General features: G+C 35.6%; 1 non-coding gene across 1 annotated transcript; it reads left to right on the top strand.

Annotated features, from left to right (window-relative positions):
- The first annotated feature begins 7,125 nt into the window (after window positions 1-7,125).
- On the top strand, window positions 7,126-7,197 carry TRNAP-UGG (transfer RNA proline (anticodon UGG)). Its single transcript has one exon. It is a non-coding gene; the product is annotated as a tRNA-Pro (tRNA).
- Window positions 7,198-9,182: the final 1,985 nt, after the last annotated feature.

Below are 9,182 nucleotides of genomic sequence, written 5' to 3' on the forward strand. Positions count from 1 at the left end.
GAACACCGGAAAAGAGACGGAGAAATGGTGTAGAATCCTCGTGATAGCGGAAGGGAAAATGAGCTTATCATGGGATGCCGAATCTAGATGAACATTTATGATAAAAAGAATGAAATGAGAAAGAAAGCCTATAGTAAGATGCTCAAGTAGGGACAACAAAAATCAAGCACGAGGCTCAGTAATGGAGTTGTAAGGATGGAGTACAAAGGTCATCATCATGTTCAAGAATCTAAGACCTTTAGCAAAAGGCCGACATGGTGTAAACTGACGCTCACCCCAGTCAAAAGGATGTTCACAGAAAGCGGACATGAGCTCATCCTTGGACACAGTCCTCAAACACTTACAACTAGGGATAGTTAGGAAACTCTATCCTAGGAACCCGAAGCACATCCGCAACAAGTTGCGGTGTGACAGGAATGCGCATACCTTGAAAGCGAGTGAAGAAAAGAAGTACTGAACGATCAATCCCATGCATGTTGGAGTAAAACTCCTGGATAAGCACGAAAGGACAGGTGACCGGGACGTCACACAGTGACTCCCATCCCCGACTGTGAATGACAGTGGAAAGGTTAGTGTCAGCAAAGTCTGCCAAAATGACTTGTCGTTCTGAATGAACAGTCTAGAAAAGTTTTCAGAGAAAGCCTTTCGGGCATCCTTATCACGGAACTAAATGTTAGAAGGAGTAGGATTAGATGAAGACGAGGCCCTGGAACGAAGAAGGTTCCGAGACGAAGCAAATTTATGCTTAGGTGCTATAAACACGACCAATGTAAACAAAAAGAGAAGGAGAGAGAGAGAGAGTCAATCTGAAATGTCCCAAAGCAATTCAAATATAACAAGTATATTGAATAGAGAGTATGTATGCATGGGAAATGCATGAACATTTGACATGCAAAAGAAATTTTATCATGGGCTCAGCCCAATCCAATTCTACCAGCATACAAATAGATTGCATACATCTAAATGCATGAAAATATTGTTATAATGCATATGTGATGCAATGCATGAGATTTTAAACTCATTTAAGTGAAAACCCATCCCAAAATTTTAACAAACACTCATCAATTTTGAAAAACCCCAAAATTTTTCAAAAACCCCAAAAACCTAGGTTTCAAAATATGAAATGCATGAAGAATAAGAGATTAGAAGCTTACCAAGTAATGAAAAACTTGAAAATCTTGAGGAAACCTTGAGAACAAGATTGGAGTGAGATGAAAGTGTTTGGGAGAGAAAAAAGAGAGCCATCAAGAGAGAGATCAAGAGAAATGAGTTCTAGATCGCATGAGGAAGAATATATAGATCCTTAATAAATCTCAACAAATGAAGGTATTGAGGGGTGTCGAGCCATCTGTCGAGGAATTGATCGTTGACAGATGAAGGTGTCGAGAAGGTGTCGAGGAACAAACCACTGGGACCAAGAACAGAAGCTCGATCTATCGACCCAGCTATCAAGAAGCTATTGAGGAGGCAGAAATTTTCTTGGTAGATCCACCAGGTATCGAGAAGCTGTTGAGATTGTAATAAGAAAAAGCTTAATAAACTCAACGGATAGCTAGGTATCGAGGAGGTGTCGAGCCAGCTTTTGAAAACAGTTTTTCAAGAAGAGAAAAACACAGACATGAATGCAATCCAACATGCAACTCAACCAATAATCCAATCAACATATTAAGCTCTCAAAAACATCTCTCAATAAAAATTTTAAGCACATGGATCTCAAAAACACACACACACACACACACATAACAAGTCTAACCAATTTTATATTTTAAAAACAAGTCAAGACAGTTTAGTAAGTATACATTAACACATATAAAACTTTGCGATGACCAAATCACATTATACCTGCACATGTATCAAGAGCAGCAAAGAATATTGCGTGTTGTGTGTGAAAAACATCGTAAGATTGCATAAGTATATACATGTTATGACGATTTGAGATATGAGAAAATCACTTTAACTTACACACAATCATAACTGTTTGATGGGGACTATAACTTTCGAGGTACATCCTATAACTCCCACATCTCCTAGTAGGGGTAGAGCTACATTACTCCTTGGCCCCCCCAAATTTTTTTTTTCTCCTACAACTATACTAGTAATAGGATATAGCCCTCCCAAAAAATTAGAACTGGCCCCTCGAAATATATCTAAGATTTCTAGTTAGTCCAATGGATTTTTTGTTGGCCTTCTCAATTGTTCAAAACTTTATTACCTGTCCACCCCAATTATTCCTAAGATTTATAGTTAGTCAAAAAGATAATGACTAATAGTTGATCTTCTCCACTGTCCAAAAAATTTATAATTAATCCAATGGATAATAACTCACTCTCCAGCATCATTGACAACCCATTTTCCAACATAGTTTCAATTTTTTTTTTCATCTTTAGGTACCTACAAAGCTTTGTTGTAGCTGCTAGTGCCAGCCCATTTCCCCATTTTCTTTCTTCTCAACACAAAAACTCCTATCTTAACCAAAATTATTAATCTATTTTTTTTTCCTGGTGCAACATCATCTTCTTGACTCTTTAAAGAAGTGAATATCCAAGTTCATTTTCTTTTCTCTCTCTTTTATCAATCATCATTATTATTTTACTATTAGTATTATTTTTGTTTCTTTCTTCTGCCACTATGTGTGTATTGATATGTATAAGGGTATATAAGATTTTTTTGTTCACATTTTTGTATTGCTATCTTTATTCCATTAAAGATTGTTGGGCATAATTTGGATGTGAACTGTTCTTTTATTGGAAAAAAAAAAAAAAAAAAAAAAAAGTATTTGTATTTGTATTTGTATTTGTCTATAATAAACTATATAATTTTTGTATTTTCATTTTTTTTTTAAATCTTTTTGCTTTTTATTTTCTTTGCATTTTTTTTGTTTTTAATTTAGCATATCATGGACGTATAAGAGAGAGAAAAGAAATACCCAATGACATTTGACATTTCAATTTTGCTATACCGAAGCACACAAATGTCATTGATATCACATTTTTGCTATGCTGAAGCATATAGATATCTTTCATGATTGGCAGGCAACAGTAGTGAGATGGTTATTTATGCCTTTCTCTTAGGATTTTCTAATCCTTCCCGTCAAAAAGAGTGATACGAGTGTTAAGTCCAAGAGATAACTTAATCTTACTATTCACAAATAAGAGCCACAAAACTCACTTGCTTAGTTGTGCATAAAGATGGTCATCTAAGCTACAAGAGATACAAAATTTAGAAAACTTTGTTTCAATGGCCATCCAAGGTATACAAGTACCAATGTACACGAAAAATACACTGTTTTTGTATTTTCTGATTTTCTGATTTTTTTAATTTTAATTTTAATTTTTATATGAAAAACAAAACATAAGCAAAACTGAAAATAAACAAACAAAAACATGTTAAGCAAAGCAAAACATAAAACTAGACTGACTCAAAACAGTAAAGCAAAACACACAAGTAATGCAACAAACAAAAACAAGAAGATAGAAGAAAGTGATAGAATCACTTGGAGTCCTTTTTTTTCTACACCTTGGAAGAACCTTTCCATTGATTAAACCCTTGAACCAGCGGTGAGGGAGAAGAATTGAAACCGTTCAAGTTCGAAAGGAACATGAGGGTTTTGAGAAGATCTCTAAGAGGAGTAAGAGAGGATTGAAGCTGATTTTGGCTTCTAAATGCTATCATGTCGTTGCTCTGTTAAGTGGCTAACCACTTATAGCAATTTGGTCGAGTATGACTGGCAGCTCCACAATGATGACAGAGATGCTGCTTCTTCTGTTTAGACTTTTGAGAGTTAGCCTTCTTAGCCCTAGGGTTTTTAACATCTTTCTTATCCTGCTTTGGGAGTGCTTCTAGGATAGATTTACCCTTGTCTAAGTTCTCACTAGCTAATTTAGTTTTAACACCATTGTTCTCAATTTCAATATTATTAGTAGGGGGAACAAAAACAGTATTACTAGTAGAAGCAATATTAGAGGAAGAAATACCATACCCTAAACCTGTTCGATCTGAAGCAAATTTTTGAATGCTGAGCATCTCATCAAGCTTTACACTTGAAGTCCTCTCCAATTGAGCTCTAACTTGAAACAAATCCGCTTCAAGCTTCTTGGTCTTCTCAGCCAAGAAATTGTTCTCAAACCTCAGTACTCTAATAGTTTGATTAGCCTCATCAAACTTTGTGGACAACTCTTCACGGTTAAGTTTCACATCACTGAGTTTCTTGGTGGCTAACCTATACAATTTCTCATGTTTCTCAAAAAGCTTGTATAATTTCTCATAGACTGTATGGATTTCATCTTGATCATCCATCTTCTCACACTTAGAATCCACCAATTCTTCTTCTTCGTCCACGTCTTCAACAATCCCTTCAGTAGGATTGACTGTGGCAGTGAAGGCATTCAAGATTCCATCATCCTCATCATCAGAATCATCCTCAGGCTCAGTGTCACTCAATGTAGCAGCAAGTGCCTTGCTCTTCCCAACACTGTTGAGATATGTGGGACACTCTTGCTTCATGTGACCGAATCTATGACACCCAAAGCACTTAGGTCCTGCGGGAATAGTGTACTGACTGCCATCCCTTTCATCCTTCTTCCCTTTATCTTGACTCTTGAACTGAGAAGAATTGGATTGCCTACGGTCCTTATCAAAGCTCTTTCCGTTGGCATTCTTCATAAACTTCTTGAACTGCTTAGTAATGTAGGACTTCATCTTGGAATCTTCATCGTCGGAAGAATCATTTGTGTCATTGCTCTTGACTTTCAAAGCCATGCTCTTGCCTTTAACTGACTTGCCAATTCTCCTAGCTCGTAAGTTTGTAGATTACCAACCGGCTCTACCAACCGGCTCTGTCAAAGGAATCTTGTTAATATCCTTTAACTCCTTTATTGCCATAATCTTGGTATGGAATCTCTCGGGTAGAGATCTGAGCACCTTCCTCACAATCTTGGGTTCAGGAATAGTTTCTCCAAGATTGAAGGCTGAGTTCACTATGTCCTTTAGCTTGACATAAAACTCATCAAACAACTCATCCTCCTCTATTTTTATTTCTTCAAAACTTGTAGTGAGCCTCTGAAGTTTTGAATCCTTGATAGCCTTTGTACCCTCATAGATTGTTTGGAGGATGGACCATGCTTCCTTAGTAGTTTTAGTTGATGATATTTTCTTGAATTCCTCATTGGTGACCGCACTAAATAAAACATTCAATGCCCTACTGTTGAAGTTTACCGCCTTGATCTTTACTTCATCCTAATCGGCCGGGGCTTCCTTTGACTTAGTCCAACCAATCTCTACAGCTTGCCACACCTTCTCATCCAAAGACTGCAAGAAAGCTCTCATGCGTACTTTCCAGTATGCATAATTAGTGCCATCAAATAAAAGAGGTATAATTAACGACTGTCCTCTATCCATGACAAACAGAGGTCAATGGATCAACACAGCAAAGATTAAACCTAATCAGAGTATGCTTGCTCTGATACCACTTGATAGGCCAAAAATGTATTAACTCCTTGTAATAAATTAACCAATTAATTAACATGCAAACGCGTGGTAGCACAAACAAATTACCAATAAACTAATTATGTAGCGAAAAATAAATAACATGTTGATTTGTTTACAAATGGGGAAAACTTAACGGCAAAAAACCCCACCGGGTGATTTTCAGGTCACCACTCTCGAAATTCCACTATTATCGCGGTTATAAGTAAATGAATCCTAGTACTTTATACCAACTTACAGTTGAATCCTTACCCCAATACCCAATTAGACTTGTTTTGTAGTGACAATTTCCCCTTTTGATGCACAGCTCCCAAGTACGTGACTAACCAATACGCGAATCCCAGTACGCGATTTCAATTACCAACCGTAGAAGGTTATTGGCTGCAAATTTATTCAGTTTATTCCAACGATGAAGATCAAGAAGATGCTTGGTCACAAAACCCAAAGGTGCACATATACAGCAACTTCTTCAAGAATGATGAATTAGCACAAAACTTTGTCTCCGGTTACAAATTGCTTGAACAGACTTTGCTCAATGCTTGTGCAACTTGTGTACTTTTTGACGGCTCTTAAAACAGTCCTTTTATATGTCTAGGATTAGGAGAAAAGAAGGCCTAAACACATAAACATTAAGAAAATCATATCCGAATTCTGAATTTCATAAATCTCGACAGATAGGAGGTGTTGAGCAGGTGTCGAGCACACGGGGTTGAAACAGCTTTCTTAAGCTCGCTAGATGTAGCTGTCGAGTTTTAATGAACTTGCACTTTCTCAGCTTGTTTCTTGGACAGACTTGATGACTTCAACACTTGATCTTGAAACCTTGTTTCTTGAAGTATTAAAAACACATAGAACTACCTAATTACAAGTAAAGTACGTTTTGTTAAAGGATTAGCCAATTACATAAAAGAATGACATATGTTATTAACAAGTGAACTACATATGTTCTAACACTTACCCAAAAAAAAAAAAATTAGACATCAGAAGATGTAAATATCATAGATTAAAATTCTAGTGACTGCAGCAACAACACTAATGCCAATTCAAATATAATAAGTTTTTATGGATGCCAGAAATGAATTATCAGCTTTTAGAACCCTATCAAGCTGCAAGGGGGTTCAAGCCATACTCTTGTGTTTGAATTCAGGCATAACACATTGGGGAGATTCCAATTAAGGGGATAATATATATATATATATATATATAAAAGTATAAGCCAAATTAACCACTCACTCTTCTCATTAGTATTCCATGTGGGACTTTAAGATTTAACTAACCACAAAACTCACACATGAATATGCCAACAGGATAATATTCTTCATTCGTCATTTTTAAATGTCATAGCCAACTATCAAATCAGGCTTACAGCTTACTATAACCAGCAAATTTCTTTAATTTTAGTTGTTAGTCATAATTCTGAGATTCAAAGAATCCTTCATGAAAACACCAAACTGTGAGATAGCTCAATTTTACCAACATTTCCTGCAGCAAGCATTAGAAAATAGTATAATTGGTAACCCATCAACTTTCCATTTTTACTAGTCTTTTAAGTCTCAGGATACAAGCTAGGGGGAGAAAAGATCAATTGACTTTAATGAAAATGGTTGAGTAAACTTAAAACACAAAATAGTAACACCAAATGGGCATTTGGTCTAGTGGTATGATTCTCGCTTTGGGTGCGAGAGGTCCCGAGTTTGATTCTCGGAATGCCCCACTCATTTAATGTTTTCAAGTTCATATTTTAATATTGCTAAAAAATAAACTGAGCAAAGCCAAGTCAAAAACTGCAAACTTAGGTTTCAGTAGATCCAAATATGTCTTAGATCTGACAAGACTATTCATTAATGAATAAAGTAATGATAAGGTTACAAAGGATGCTGAATCAAGGAAGGGGAGCTACTAGCTAGGAAACAAACCCAAATTGGTTATGCTTTATTACCTGTGAGGAACATTTACCACCAGAGGTTGTGTATTCAACTCACTGCCCCACATGCAAAAGTTTTAGTTCGTTCTCAGATAATGGCATTTGGTGGTGATTGGCATATCACCTAATTGTCCTCCTCACTTCAAATGTTTCAAGAATTAGGCCAATTTCTCTTAACAGAAACCAACTACATACCTGTAAAGACACTTCATCAATAGGTAAGCAACAATAAGCCAAATTTTGTACAATGTACTGGACAAAAATAGCATTGCTGCACATCCTGATGTAAAGGACTAAAGGTATTTTGAAGGGGCATGTAACAAGTTTGGACTTCAGAGAATGAGAATATCATAGACTAAAATTCTAGTGACTGCAGCAACTGCATAGATACCAGATCAAATATGGTTAGTTTTTATGTTAGACTCCATCTTAAGCTGGAGAAAACATTCGGTTGATTGGCACCAAAACAAAAGAACCCAATTTTCATCATACTTTGTTTCCCTACAGCCTACAGGAGAATTGTAGTTGTTACTAGTTAGAGATATTATGGTCTAAGGAGCCCAAACCTATTGTAATTTATTGTACTTGTACTGTAATCCTAGATCTAGTCTATGATTTACTTTAGCTTTTTTATATGAAAAAAGAGAGCGAAAAGTCAAATATTGAGAGCTCAAGTAGTAATTGACAAAACAGGCACTTAGCAAATAAACACAATTAACATAGGTAGCCGGTAACATAAACACGTGCCAGAGACGACTAACCTCAAATACCTTGATTTCTGAATTCGTCAATTACAACAGCTCATGGGTAAAGAATATAATATGATAATTCTCCAACTATGAAAAATCATAAATTAAATTGCTTGATTGAAAAACATGATCAAATAGTAGGGCATTTGGTCTAGTGGTATGATTCTCGCTTAGGGTGCGAGCGGTCCCAAGTTCAATTCTCGGAATGCCACATTTGTTTTGCCTTCATTTTTAAATTACAATTTTTTCCATTTCGGAATGCCTCCAATATTTATAACCTGATTCTAAAATCAACTTAACCACACTTTTTTCCATTTATCCTAAAAGAAGAAAAGAACCATGGGATAGGATCATATTTCATAGGACCCTTGATTTTTTATTACTCAATCAGCTGGAGTGAACTAAATTACTAACAACTTGGGACTTACAAAAAAAAAATGTATAAAGTAAAAATGCATAGCTCCTAAATTAGGAGTGAGCTTAGCCATGCAATGCAATTCAACAGAACTAGCAAATTATTATGAAAACTATCAGGGAAATGCTTGGTTCAATTAAACTATCACCTCCAATTGAACGCCGATAATAATTGCAACATCTTCGAGATATATAGATTATAGCGGCTGCATTGCAATTTCAAAAAATTAAAAAAAAAAAGGGAGGGGGGGGGGGGGAGGGGGTGAAGAGCGGTTATATAAATGAAAATGCATAAAAAAATTGATGTTGGCAGCGGTTAGTAAGTTATTTGTGTGATGCACGGATAATGTTGTAATATTTTATGTAAGATGGTTTAGGAGAATATTGTATATGTATTGTAGCATAATTATTATATAACTTTATTAGTAATGAGTTCATCATAAAAACAATAATTATAAATTGCATATACATATTCATTATTATTATTGAATTGAAGTAATGAGGAAAAAAAAACTTTGGAGGAATATCATAGAATAAAAGTTGATATAGAATGTGGCTTTCTTTTTCTCCTTAATTCTTAAAAAAAAAAAAAAATTAAATAAATAAATAAA

Source organism: Quercus suber, unplaced genomic scaffold (assembly GCF_002906115.3).
Source record: "Quercus suber isolate HL8 unplaced genomic scaffold, Cork oak 2.0 scaffold_62, whole genome shotgun sequence".
In the NCBI taxonomy this organism is placed as follows: Eukaryota; Viridiplantae; Streptophyta; class Magnoliopsida; order Fagales; family Fagaceae; genus Quercus; species Quercus suber.